Source organism: Martes martes (assembly GCF_963455335.1).
Source record: "Martes martes genome assembly, chromosome: 2".
In the NCBI taxonomy this organism is placed as follows: Eukaryota; Metazoa; Chordata; class Mammalia; order Carnivora; family Mustelidae; genus Martes; species Martes martes.
Window position 1 is genome coordinate 55161899 of NC_137889.1, and position 15084 is coordinate 55176982.

A 15084-nucleotide genomic window follows, 5' to 3' on the forward strand; every position below is an offset into this window, starting at 1 on the left:
TCCTTGCATGCCTAGTTTGGCTTTCATGCCCAACGCAAAATCACTTGGAAGCTTTACTCGGCACTCCTGTCCCTCTTCATTCTCTAACCAAGGAAGTAGAAGTATAGAAGTCTCATCCAAAGAAGTCTTTGGGAATTTCCTTTTCTCTTATTGGTAAGTTAACTTGATTCAGGATTTCCCATCTATGTTTTTTTTCATTCCCTGGTAAGGATTCAAAGACAGTGAGCCATCTCACAAATAAGAAACCCAAAGACCATAATAGCAGGAAAACTTTGTAACCATTATTTACTTCAAGGGTGCCCATAATCCATAACATCCTGGGAAAAACTCTTCAACACAGTAAAGAGGAGTCTAGTTGTTTTACAATGCAAATACTACTGTTTTGTCCATAGCTCTCAATTTCCTTTACTTCTAACTATACACCTGGCCCAGGTTTGTGCTCATTGTTCTGTATCTTCCTCCTTTCCCAAAATTATCATAACCTGATGGGATAATTCCAAGTCAGCAGGACATTTATGTTCTGAGAGTCTATTTATTATTTTATTCGTCAGTTTGCCCAATGGCTTACAGCATCACCCTGGAATTATTTTTGATCATGAGTCTTTAATATCAGTTGTTTATTTTGGTTCTAATCTCTTCTTTCCAAGATCTGGCCAATCTCGCTTTTGTACCCACAAGTCCTATGATTATTTCATTTATTATTATTAACAAATTTAGAGACTCTGGCTATGGAAAGGGCCTTCTTGTGATTAGGAAATCACATATGGGTTCACATGATCTTCACAGGAGTCCAGCAGAGCAACAATGTCATTTGGATTCATGTTTTCACCAATAATGAACTGGTAGTTTTTGAAATTTACAAGGATGTACTTGATTTGTTTCTCAGCCCTTGTCATAAAAGGTTTTACTCTTTCTGGACTCTGTTCTTCAAGCTGGCTTTTGACTGATTTCATGTAAACTTTGATACAGTTCTTACAGGATTCTTTTGTTGAAGCTGGTTTCCTACAGTGATGATTCAGGACAATATCAACACCTATGATGACTGTGCTTTAGGTACGTTGGCCCTCAGGGCCCTCAGTGGAGGCATTTCCACCAAGGAGCAAGTAATCAATGTTACCCTCTGTCCTACTGACCACCTTCTCCTCTACCTTCAGGGACAGCCCTTCTGCGATCTCCCAGATCTTGTAGAAGGTGGAGAACAGCTCATCATGGCTAATAAGGTGCTGGTCGAAGATCATGACGGCAGCTGGAGAAACATGACTGAGCCAGGAGGTCTGAACCTGCCTGGTGCAACCAGAACTGTACTGGGTGGGAGGGGGCACCAAGAGGAGTGGCGAGTTTTTGGTTTTTTGTTTTTTTTTCTTTTCATTTTGTTTTGTTTTGTTTTAACACAGCAAAGGTAACTGAAGATATGAAAGAGGGGAAAAAACCTGGAACAAGAAATGATCTATAAAAATAGTCAACAAACATGGTAAATTTTTTTACCTAATCAAAGGAGAATGTTATGAGTCAACACATTTTTTTAAACATTAAAAAACCTAGAATTGGGGGCGCCTGGGTGGCTCAGTGGGTTAAAGCCTCTGCCTTCAGCTCAGATCGTGATGCCAGGGTCCTGGGATGGAGCCCCACATCGGGCTCTCTGCTCGGCAGGGAGCCTGCTTCCTCCTCTCTCTCTGCCTGCCCCTCTGCCTATTTGTGATCTCTGTCTGTCAAATAAATAAATAAAATCCTAAAAAAAAAAAAAAACTAGAATTGTCCCAAACCATGTGTATTCCATAGGACCAAATCAACATGCTCTTAATTGAAACAGCAGGTGTGTAAAGTTCAAGGTGGTAAAGGCACAGCACAAAGTTATGCCAAGTATTAGAGCTGAAGGAAAAAATAAAACCACATATATACTTCATTTTTGCCAGAAATGGGCATTTTGTGTGGAAAAAGAGAAAGAGATGCTGGTTCAAGCACCAACTGTGTAAGCACCAACTGTTGACAGCTGAACATCGGTAAGTTGCTAGATCAGAAACCTTATGCGGTTTTGTTGTTGGTAGACTGATGTCTTCCCGAGCAGAAGTAAGGACATGGAGTCAGGACCATGGATGAGAAAGTGACAAAAGAAGAGTGACAAGATCACAGCTGTCTGGTGTCCTGGCTCTCCTCTCTGCCCCCTCCCATATGGAATTTTTAAGCAAAGTTCAAGCGGTTATGATCCTCAGAATTTAAGGATCTTTTTCACATCTAGAATGACAAGGAATTGTGTTTTGAGAAAGGAGAACATTTGACAAGATACTTGTCTGTGACATGAAACAAATCTAAGAAAATGCAAGTTTTCTGCAAGAACTAAAAGAAGGGATAAAAGGCTCACAAACACAGAAAAGAAAACTTAGGTAATACAACACTGAAAAGAACAGAAAAAAATCCATTGTGAATAGCTACCCTGTAAAAAGAGGACAAGACATCTGAAAACTCAGAGAAATAAAGATGGATTTGGGGAAACCAATCCAAGTTAAATTGAAGGAGCCAATACATAGAGAGATGAGAGGCAGAATGATCACTGTAGGAGTCAGAATAAAGACTACATGTATGTGTAGTACCAGCCCTAGTAAAATATGGCTCCCAGACTTGTGCGTAAACCTCTGGCTAGAAAAAGCAACGATCATTTATAGTTGAATCATATCACATGCATCATTAAGATTAGGAGGGCTATCCATGCCCTCCTACAACCACAAGACATATCAGAGTCCACTCACTCTTTGCTCTTCTGTAAGATTACTGCACACACCTTTTTCCTTCACTTGGTCTTGAAAATATGGTATTAGCAATATGTTACTTGAATTAAGAAATATAGTGGCATAGAATCAGAAAAAAAAATAGATGATCAAAATGAGCCCAATAGAATTAGGTAGAGATGACCAGGGGGATTTAAATTTGTATACATATCATAGATTACATCAGGGACTGATACAGAAAATAAAATGAAAAGTATCTCATACTGAAATGTCCACTGTCGATCTTTTTAACAGAATAATTGTAGGTTAGTTAGCTGATCACAGTCTAGAGTTTGGAGCTGAGATTTTCAGGAAAAAGAACTCAATTTTGTCGGGATGCTACCAGATTATTCAGTACAGAGCATTAAAAGACCAACAAGAATACGGTTAATTTATAGTTACACCCTTTTGTCATTTATGTACTGTTTCTTGCAACAAGTTGGCCAGTGAAGATAGATATTTACCTCTCTACTGTTGGAATCACTCCTGTAGGTGGCTGAGTGCCTCCAGGTGGATGAACAATTTCAAATTCTGGCTATTTCTCTGAACTTTTTCAAAGCTGTGGGCACATGGAGTTTACAATCAATCCAGTGAGAGAGATTTTTCAGCACTTATATTAACACTATAAATCAGATTATATTATTCTTTTTTGCTTGTTTCATAAATCTCATCAGTCACGTGTTTATCAATCAAAGGCCCATCTTTCTTTTTAGTTCCGAAAGGGTAAACTTAACTCCAAATTTGGGGGCATTTCATGTAAGAATCCATGTACTGAATATAAAAATATTCAGACAGCTTCTCATTTGACAAATGACAATAATATTGAAAACTTTGAAAAAGGGGGCACTTGGGTGGCTCAGTCATTAAAGTTCTGCCTTCAGCTCAGGTCATAATCCCGGGGTCCGAGAATCAAGCCCCACACTGGGCTCCCCGTTCAGCGAAGAGCCTGCTTCCCCCGCTCCCGCTCCCCATGCTTGTGTTCCCTCTCTCACCGTGTCTCTCTCTGTCAAATAAATAAATAAAATCTTTAAAGAAAAGAGAAAGAGAACTCTGAAATATGAGGTAGTTTCCAGGAATCACGTATTTGTCTTATTTGGTAACTATAAATGACTTACTGAATAGTATTTTTTCTAATGTATCAAATTGTTGTTTATCTTCTTCCATGTAGGAATACTGAGATTCTGTGCTGATCTCAGAGAATAGACATAAACTTGTTAAAACAAGCTTTGTCTTCATGAAATAGAAATCGTGTATCTTTTTTAAAAGATTTTAGTTATATATTTGATGGAGAGGGAGAGAGAGGAGCAGAGGGAGAATCAGGTTCTCCGCTGAGCAGGGAGCCGGATGGGGAGCTCAATCTCCGGACCCTGGGTTCATGACCTCAGCCAAAAGCAGACACTTAATGGACTGAGCCACCCAGGTGCCCGAAACTATGTATCTTTAAATGTGATGTGAAAACTAAGATAACATATCAATCAGGAGATGTCACTAGGAACATATAGACTGTTTCTTTCATGAGTATAGGTCAATGTGCTAAATCTCAAGTCACTGCAGGTAGAGACAGGATAAAGCTGCCTTTATGAGTCAAGAGTAGTAAGCAAATCAGCTAAAATACAGAAGCCACTTCAGACAACGTAAAGATTTTTGTTCTGTTTTGTTTTGATTTGTTAGGCTGAAATCATCTTCATAAAAACACTTGAGAGGATTCCAAACAATTTAACTAATGGTGGAAGATGAAACTTAATTAAGGAAGATGTAAAGTGCAAATACAGAATATAATGAAATAATATTCTGGTATCTTCCAGGTTTTATATTAGCTCTAAATGGTTTAGAATGTATGAACTTTAAGAGATAATGGGATGCATTTAATTTTGAAAGTAGGTAAATATAGGGGTGCCTGGGTGGCTCAGTGGGTTAAGCCTCTGCCTTGGGCTCAGGTCATGGTCTCAGGGTCCTGGGATCGAGCCCCACATCGGGCTCTCTGCTCAGCGGGGAGCCAGCTTCCCCTTCTCTCTGTCTGCCTCTCTGCCTACTTGTGATCTCACTCTCTGTCAAATAAATAAATAAAATATTAAAAAAAAATAAAAAGAAAGTAGGTAAAATATAGGTAAGAATTATATTAGCAAAAGGAAAATAGAAAAACTAGTATGTGGGGCACCTGGGTGTCTCTGTCTCTTGGATCTCTAACTCTTGATTTCAGCTCAGGTCATGATCTCAGGGTCCCAGGATGGAACCCTGTGTTGTGCTCCAGGCTCGGCAGGGATTCTGTTTAAGGATTCTCTCTCTCTCCCTCCCCTTTTGCCCTTCTCCATGCTCATACTCTCTCCCTCTCTCTTTCTCTAAAATAAATAAATGAATCTTAAAAAAAGAAAAAGTATTATGAAATTATTTTGTAGTACAGCAAAAACATTGAGTTCCCAATCAAGATACAGACACATTTTTGGAATTCAATATCCAAAGATTAAAAAGTCATTTATTTATTTCACAATTATCACATACTTTTGAGAGTCCATATATGACATCACAACTGTTCTTCATACTGTGCATATTACAAAATTTCTGGTTTGTGGAGCTCGAATTCTAAAAAGAGGAGCATAGGTATGCAACATGAGCAGACAATTATCCTATATATAATGGGTTTCAAACATGATAGATTTGTTCCAGATGAGGACAACTTACAGAGTGAAAACAAAGGAGTTGAATAAATCGGAAAGAAAGAAAAAAAAAAAAAGCAAAATTGTACTATGTCATTTAAATTGTAGTGGGTGGAAAGGGAATGGATGACATGCCCAGACAAAAGTTATTCAAATGTTGATAGGATCCATGGATTGTAAGTTTTGATGGAGTTGAGTGGTTTATGTGTTTGAGGTGTTAGAGAAAATAATTCTGACTTCAAGAAGACATGTGCAATAAAACCACACACACTGACGCTCACAGGTACACAAAGCCTAAATACAGCAGTTCAGAATGGTACTCTGAGAACCTTCCTTAACACAGTTGGAATGTCAGTAAATAAAGAACATGAGAACAATTTAAAACAGAATACTGGAGGAGGCCTGGAAGAGTTCACAACGTCATCAAACTAAAGAACTTTTGAAAGACAAAGGGTATATGGAATCACAGTATTATAACAAGAATTTTCAGAGGAAGTCTAGTCAGGCATGGAAACCAGACTGCCTTTCAGAGTGTCCAAATGTTGCAGAGAAAGAAAAATAGGAACAAGATAGGAATGATGGTAATACGTATGCTAAGTATCTATAATCTATTAATTCTATATACTCACTCCCAGTGTGAATGGAAAATACATAATTCGGGTTAAAACTAGGAACTGTGTGTGGAGATATAGGGCTATCTGCAAGGTCAATGTCAGGATATCTAATGAGGGCATTGTTCCTGGCTGCATAATCTCACACGATTTGGCATTTGAAAAGATCTCTTATTTTGTCTGTTGTTTTTCTATTCTCTCTGAAAGAGATAATTATGTTTTAGTGAAGATTCAATGAGCCCTTCAACTTTCTGTTGTGAAATATAGAAATGTAAGAGGTAAATATTGATAGAGATAATCCTTTCAAGTCACCTTCATTAAACCAAAGCATCCTTTACTCGTAAATGAGGGCAGATAGCAAACGATGACCAGACAGATGAGAAAACATGACAATAACAAAGTGAAGGACCAGAATGGCAGCAATTAATAACTAACAACGGATGTAATGGAAATAATTCAGGAAAAAATTTTTTTAAAGATTTTATTTATTTATTTGACAGAGAGAGACAGGCAAAGAGGGAACACAAGAAGGGGAGTGGGAGAGGGAGAAGTAGGCTTCCCAATGAGCAGGGAGCCCCATCTGGGGCTCGATCCCAGCACCCTGGGATCATGACCTCAGCCAAAGGCAGACGCTTAATGACTGAGCCACCCAGGCACCCCAGAAATTTTTTAAAAATTCCAATGAATATGTTATGAGTTTGACTGTATATGTAAATATCAAGAAGTGTTTAGGTGGACCAAAAACATGTACAAGAATGCTCACAGAAGCTTTACTTAAAATTGCCCTGAACTGGGAATAACCCAAATTTCTCTCAGTAATAGTATGGAAAAATAAAATATAAAATGGGATTCTGCACAACAGAAAGTAAAACAATAATAAAGTAAATAAAACAATAAGTAATAATAAATAATAAGTAAGTAAAACAATAATAAAGTAAAGTAAAACAATAATAACAAAAAAGTAACTCCACATGGTAATATGAATGCATTTCATGGACAAAAATGGGGAGTGAAAGAAGTCAGAAAAAAAATCAGACAATGTTTGATTCCAGTTACTCAGAATTCAAAGTTAGGCAGAAGCCATCTCCTATAACAGATATTTGAATTGTGATTACCTTTGGAGGCATCAGGTACTCAAAGGGAAAGAGAATAAGATACATAGATATATACATATATACATAGATACATAGATACATAGATATATACATATAGATATATAGGCATATATATCTACATACATATAGATATATAGGTATCTATATATATAACCAATCTATTTGCTTAGAAGACATATCACTGGGAAAATCAAAATAATCAAAAGACATTCCCAACACCATCTGTCCATTTCTGTCCTCTCTCTGGTAATTATAGAAATAATTGTGCTTAAATACAAAGCCAGATCTTCCAAGTGTGCATTGGATTTTATTCCTTCTGATTTATTCATAAACATCATTTCAACAATTCTCTCTTCTCTATCCCTTCCTCAGTCACTTCCCACTCTCAGTTAGATAATTAACCATGTTGATTCTTTCCCTACCTCATGAAAATCCTCCCTTAATCCCAATTCTCCTTCCTCTCTGGATCCATTTTATTCTCATTTGCACTTAAGATTTTTGAAATATTTTTCTGTACTCATGGTCTCCAAGACCTTGCTCCCAAACAGCTCCTAAATCCACTTCAGTCATGCTTTCTCCTTGATCATGCCAGCAAAACAGTTCTTGCTAAACCAAAATATCAATTTTGGAGGTGCCTGGGTGGCTCCGTTAGTTGAATAACTGACTCTGGATTTCAGCTCAGGTCATGATCTTGGGGTTAGGGGATCAAGCCCCACCTGGAGCCTCACATCACTCTCCACTCTCGGCAGAGAGTCTGCTTGACATTTTCTCTCTCCTTCTCCCTCTGCTCTTCCCCATTGCTCAGGAAAGCTCTCCCTCTCAAATAAATAAATAAATTTTAACTTTATATATATATATATTTTTTTTTCATTCTTCATCATACTTGACCTATTAGAGATTTTGACATGGTGGTTCACTCTCTTCTCTTTGAAGTACTTTGGTCATTTTTGTCTTGGACAAACAGCTCACTACCTTCTACTTCACTGGTCACTCCTACAATGAGTGATATCACATTGTATACTTGTACAATATTATTATATTCATTATACTGTGCATTAGATTAATATGGCTTATTTACCACTCATAACCATTTTGCATGCATATACCCTCAATCTTCTCTCTCCCATCCCCTGTAATTATCATTTTCCTTCCTGTTTTTTACAGTTTTAGTGTTTTAGATTCCATATACGTCACATCACACAGTACTTGTCTTTCTCTGTCTGACTCATATCACTTGATATAATGTGTCCGAGGTCCACCCACATTGTCATAAATGGCAATCTATATTCTCCTCTCTTATGGCTGGAGTCCACTGTGTTTATGCATCCTGTATTTTTTATTCCTTTGTCCGCTGATCGGCATTTGGTTTGTTTCCATATCTTGGCTATTGTGAATAATGCTGCAATCCACATGGAAGTGCCTGTATCCTGTTGAAATCTTGTTTTCATTTCTTTGGGCGTATACCAAGAAGTGAAATGGCGGGAGTGTATGGTAGCTCTACTTCACATTTTTTGTGGAATCTTCATACTATTTTCCACAGTGGTCGAAAAAATTCACATTCCCATCAACTATGTGTAAGGGTTCCCTCTTTGCGGACTTTCACCAGCTCCTGTTGTTTCTTGTATTTTTGATGATGACCATTCTAAGAGGTGATATCTCACTGTGATTTTAATCTCACTTCCCTGGTGATTAGTGATGTTAAAAGTCTTTTCATGTGCCTTTTGGCAATTTTGTTCTTGTCTTTGGAAAAATGTGTGTTTAATCCTTCTGCCTATATTTTTAATCAGATTGGTGTTTTTTGTTGTTGTTATTAAATTGACTGAGTTCTTTATATATTTTGGATATTAACCCCTTATCTGTTATATAGTTTGCAAAATTTTTCTTTTATCCTGTACATTGTCTTTTCATTTTGTTGTTTCTTTTGCTGGGCAGAAGCTTTAGAGTTTGATGTAGTACCATTGGTTGAGTTTTGCTTTTGGTGTTTGTACTTTTAACATCTTGTTTAAAAACTAATTGCTAAGCTGAGTATCAGTGAGCTTCTATCCTATGGTTTCTTCTAGAAGTTTTATGATACCGGTTTTTTGCTTCAGTCTCTGATGCATTTGAAGTTAATTTTTTTGAGCGGTGTAACTTTGATCTAATTCCATTGTTCTGCATGCATTTCTTCAGTTTCCCAGCACTATTTGTAGAAAACACTAGCCTTTTCTCATGTATATGACAATTTAATTCTGGGCTCTCCATTCTGTTCCATTAGTGGATGTGTCTCTTTTTCCGCAAGTACCATACTGCTTTCATTACTATGGCTTTGCAGTGTAATTTAAAATCTGAAAGTGTGATATCTCCAGTTTTATTCTTTTTCCCTCAGTGTTGTGTTGGCTATTTGTAGTCTTTTGTGGTTCCACATGAATTTTAGAATTGCCTTTTCTGTTTCTGTGAAGAATGCCTTTGGTATTTGGTTGGGGACTATGTTGCATTTGTAGATGGCTTTGAGTAGTATGGCCACTTTAATAATATTAATTCTTCTGATCCATGAACACAGAATGTCTTTTTATTTCTTTGTATTTTCTTTGACTTCTTTCAGGAAAATTTTGTAGTTTTCATTGCACAGAAGTTTCACTTCCTTGGTTAAATTTATTCGTATTTTATCACTTTTTGATGCAATTGTAAATAGGATGGTTTTGTTTCTTTTTCATACGTTTCATCATTTGTGCAAAGAAATGCAACTGATTTCATATGTTGATATTGTATGCTGCCACTTCAGCAAAATCACTGATTAATTCTAACAGTTTTTTGACTGATTCTTTGGGATTTTCCATATACAACATCATATCATCAGCAAACAACAATGATTTTACTTCTGTTTTGCCTAGATGTTCTAGCTAAGACTTCTGGTACTATATTAAATAAGAGTGATGAGAGTGGGCATGCTTGCCTTGTTCTTGATGTTAGAGGAAAAACTTTCAGTTTTCCTTCCATTGAGTATAGTGTTAGTAGTAGATGTGGTAATTATGCCTTGTATTATATTGAGTCATGTTCCTTATATACCCAATCTGTGTAGGATTTTTATCATGAAAGGATGGTATATTTTGTAAAATGCTACTCTGTATTTATTGCGATAGCCATGTGATTTTTATCTTTCATTTTACTGATGTGATAGATTACATTTATTGATTTTTGTATATGGAAACACTCTATGCATCCCAGGAATAAATCCCACGTGGTCTTGATATACAATTTTTAATGTATTATTAAACTCAGTTTGCTAAAAAATTGTTGAAAATTTTTGTTTCTATGTTCATCAGGGATACTGATCTATAGCTTTCTTTTCTTGTATCCTTATTTGGTTTTGGTACCAGATAATACCAGCCTTACAGAATGATTTTGGGTGTTCCTTCCTCTTTGATATTTTGGAAGAGTTTGAGGAGGATCAATATTAATTTTTCTTTAAGTTTTAATTCTTCTTTAAATGTTAATTATTCTAAAAAAAAATGTTAATTCTTTTCCATCGAAGCCTCTTGTCCCAGAATTTTCTGTGTTGGGAATTTATTGATTACTGAGTCAATATCTCCACTCATTATTGATCTGTTTAGATTTTCTACTTTTTCTGATTCAATCTTAATAGATTCTATATTTCTAGAATGTATCCATTTCTTCTAGCTTATACAATTTTTGGCATATAATTGTTCATAATAGTCTCATGATTTTATGTACTTATGAAGTATCAGATGTAATGTCTCCTATTTCATTCTAATTATATTAGAATCTTCTCCCATTTTTTCTTAGTTAGTCTAGTTAATGGTCAATTTTGATGATCTTTTCAAAGAATTTGCTCTTAGTTTAGTTGATCCTTTGTATTATTTTTCTTGTCTGTATTTCATTTTTTGCACCCTGATATCTATTATTTTCTTCCTCTAGCTACCTTTGGGCTTTTGTTCTTTTTTTTCTACTTACCTGAGGTATGAACTTATGTTGTTTATTTGTGATCTTTCTAATTTCTTAATATATTTCTTTATTTCTATTAACTTTTCCCTCAGAGCTGCTTTTTCCTGCATCCCACAATAATTGATATGTCTTATTTCCATTTTAATTTCTTTTGAGATAATTTCTGAATTCCTTTCTGATTTGTTCTTTTACTCAATAGTTGTTTAGAGGTGTACTATTTAGTTTCTTCACATTTGTAAATCTTCTTGCTTCCCTTTTGCTGCTAATTTTTAGTTTCATACCACTGGGATCAGGAAAGATAGTTGATATGAGTTTAATCTCTTTGAATTTGCTAAGATTTGTTTTATGGCCTGTCATATCACATCTATCCTGGAGAAAGTTCCATATGCACTTGAGAAGAACGTGTATTCTAATTCTAATTCTAACGTGTATTCTAATGTTGGATGAAATGTTCATTATATGTCTGTTAAATCCATCTTTTTTTCTAATGTGTGGGTCAATTCCAATGTTTTATTGTTGATTTTTTGTCTGAGATCTATCCATTGCTGATCATGGAGTCCTCTAATATTGTTATATTGTTCTCTATTTCTCCCCTAAGGTCTGTTATCATTTGCTTAATATACTTCGATGGTAAGGTGTTGGGAGTGTATATATTTACAATTGTGGTATCTATTTAAGGTACTTACCTCTTTGTCTTTATATGATGACCTCTGTCTCCTTTTACCATTTTTGGTTTGAAGTCCATTTTGTCTAATGTAAGTATGGGTATGCCTGCTTCCTTTTGGTTTCCATATGCTTGGGATACCATCTTCCATCCTTTCACTTTGAGCCTTTGCGTGTCTTCAGAGTTGAAATGAGTCTTCTTTAGGCAGCATATAGTTTGGTCTTGCGTTTGCATCCATCCATTCACTCTGTGCATTTTGATTGGTGAATTTAATCCATTTACATCATTATGGTTATTGATATGTAAGGATTTAATACTGCCTACAGCACTGTATTACCATGATTTTTCACAGTGTTTGATGATAAATGCCTCCGTTGCCACATCACATGTAGTGAGAATCTTTCTTATTGAACTAAGGTTTTGTTTACTTCGATTTTAACAATTGAACCAGTCATTAATTGGGAGCCTGCCTTTTACCTTCCAGAAGGTGGCGATATAGCACAAGTTTTTGGTTTCTCTTACAGGCGCACACAACTTCTAGGATTGAGTGCCCACATTTTTAAAAAAACAGAAAGGGAAAAAAAAAAAAAAAAAAAAAAGAGGAGGAGGAGGAGTGGGAGCAGAGGAGGAGTGGGAGCAGAGTAGGAAGTGGTGTGTGCTTGACTTGGGGCTTCAGCTGTGCTTTTGGCCCAGTAAGGGGATCCTCTAATGGGATGTCTCAGAGGTCTATGAGCAGTCCTCTTTCCAGACTCCTGGGGCTGTTCAAAGGAAATTACTTCCTTCAGTTCTTTTTGTCTACCTTCCTCCCTTCTCTTTCCTTCATTCTAAGTCACATGGGTCTCTCCTCAGAGATAGCAAATGGGTTCCTCCATCCACAGCACTGAGAGCCAGGAAGACACCCTACCCTCTCTTTTCACCATCTACTTCCTCTTCCAGAAAGGTCCTGTAGGCAAGTTGCCTGATCTGCCAACTGCTATATGTGCCTGTATTGGTACTCTGTAGTTTCTTTCAAAAGCCAGTCTACCCAGTTTTGTGGGCACAGATGGATGGATCTCTTGGCTGTCTTGCTGTGCTGTTCACAGGTGCTTTTGCTTATTTGTTTATGAATTAGGAGTACTTGTATATCAAAAAGGATAGAGAAAAGGAACAACTCATGGCAACATGATGCAGATGTCACCTTGTCCATTTCTTTACTCTCTTCTAGTTTCTATTTACCTCCTTTGTTCCCTACGACTCTTCCTTCTTCCCTTTGTGATCTCATGGCTATTAATGACATCAGCATGTCGGCCATCTGTACCTCCAGTCTAATTCTCACATCAATCCATTTCTACATAGAACTCCTTATTGGATACCTCACCTTTAACCTGTCTAAAACTGAACCTTCTCATATTTCTTCCCAACTTTACACCACTCACTTTAGATTTAGGCTACTTTATCATCTCAGGTGTATCAGACTAAAATTCTGGAATTTTTCTTTATTTCCCTTTATCTTATCTCTCAACCGCTTTGGATCAACAAACAAATATTGTGCAATATCAAGAAGTCATGTTTATAATAAATCAATCGACCCAAGAGGGGAGATATTGTGACATGAAGACAGAATAAAAAAATAAAAAAAATAAAAAATAAAAAACCCTAATACTAACAACATACTTAAAGGTGAGAAGTTAGGACTTGGAACAAGGCAAGGATTTTCCTACTTAAACTTCTTTTCAGCATTGTACTGGAAATCTTACCTAATGCAATAAGAAAAGTAAGGGAAATAAATGATATATGGGCTTGAAAGGATGAAATGAAAACTTCTTTGTTATAGATGACATGATCGTCCATGTAGAAAATCCAAACAAATTGACCCTAAAAAAATCTTGGAATTAATAATATGTGATTATATTACATCAAGATCACAAGATACAAGGTTAATATACAAAATCAATTTGTCTAGACCCATTCCACCTAAACTGTTACCCAAACAAGTATCATCGAGGGTGGCACCCACCCTCCCACATACAATGGGCAGTGTCAGTCAAGGTACTGACCTCCAAAGTGACTACTGCCATGCCAAATATAGCAGATAGCTGCAGCCAGGACTAGCATCCCTCCAAGCAAGACCCAGCACATTGCTAGGAGTTAACTATACTAACAAGCACACATACAACAATGACAGCTGGACCTCTCAGCCAGCTGTTCTGGGGCCATCACTGACTGCCACTGCACCAGCAATAGACATGGTCAGTTATTGCATACAGTTGGACTGAGGGCCATCCCTGCCCATCAACACACTCACGTAAGTTGTGGTCCAGTCACAATAGGAAGGCACACAGGGAAGAAACAGGGAATACCTCTGGAGCATCTGGTTCTGTAGACCAGGGGGGATTGTGCTACTAGATCCCATAAAATGCCTTCAGTATAAGACTATAATTTCAAGACCAAGAAACATAGCTGACCTACCTAATTTATAGACATAAATACAGAGATTCAGATGAAATGAAGAGATCGAAGAATTGTTCCAAATGAAAGAGCAAGATAAAACTTTAGAGTAGGAAGACATAAATAGAGATAAGAAATCTAGCTGATAAAGTGTTCAAAGTAATGGTCACAAAGATGCTCACCATTCTTAGGAGAAGAGTGGATGAATTCAATGAGAATTTCAACAAAGAGATAGAAAGTTTAAAAAAGAACAAACACAGCTTAATAATACAGTAACTAAAATGAAAATTACACTAGAAGAAATTGACAGCAGGTTAGAGGATATAGAAGAATGGATTAGTGATCTGGAAGACAGAATAGTGGAAACTTCCCAAGCTGAACAGTAAAAAAGAAAAAAAAAAAAAGAATTGAAAAATAAGGATAGGTTAAGGAATCTCTGAGACAAAATCAACGGCATTAATATTGCATTATTGGGATCTCTGAAGGAGAAGATAGAAAAAAGGGAACAGAAAACTTATTTCAAGAAACAGTAACTGGAAACTTTCCTAACCTGTGGAGAAAAACAGGCAACCAGTTGCAGAAAGCACAGAGAACTTCAAACAAGTTAAAATCAAGGAGGTCCTGTTAGACATATAATAACTAAAATAACAAAAATTTTAAAATTGAATCTTAAAACTAACAAGAGAAAAGATAATAGTTAAGTTCCAGGGAAACCCCATAGGATATTAGCTGACTTTTCACCAGAAACTTGTATGTCAGAAGGGAGTGACATAATATATTCAATTGGCTGAAATGAAAAAAACCCACAATCAAGAATATTCTACCCAACAAGATTATCACTCAGAATCGAAGGAGAGATTAAGATTTTCTAGACAATAAAAGTTCAAATATTCCATCAACATTAAACTG

The 15084-nt window shown here is 36.5% G+C and overlaps 1 pseudogene across 1 annotated transcript; it reads right to left on the reverse strand.

Moving 5' to 3' along the window:
- Positions 1–749: 749 nt before the first annotated feature.
- On the reverse strand, positions 750–1238 carry LOC308338260 (translationally-controlled tumor protein-like; annotated as a pseudogene). The gene has a single exon. The product of its transcript is annotated as a translationally-controlled tumor protein-like (transcript).
- Positions 1239–15084: the final 13846 nt, after the last annotated feature.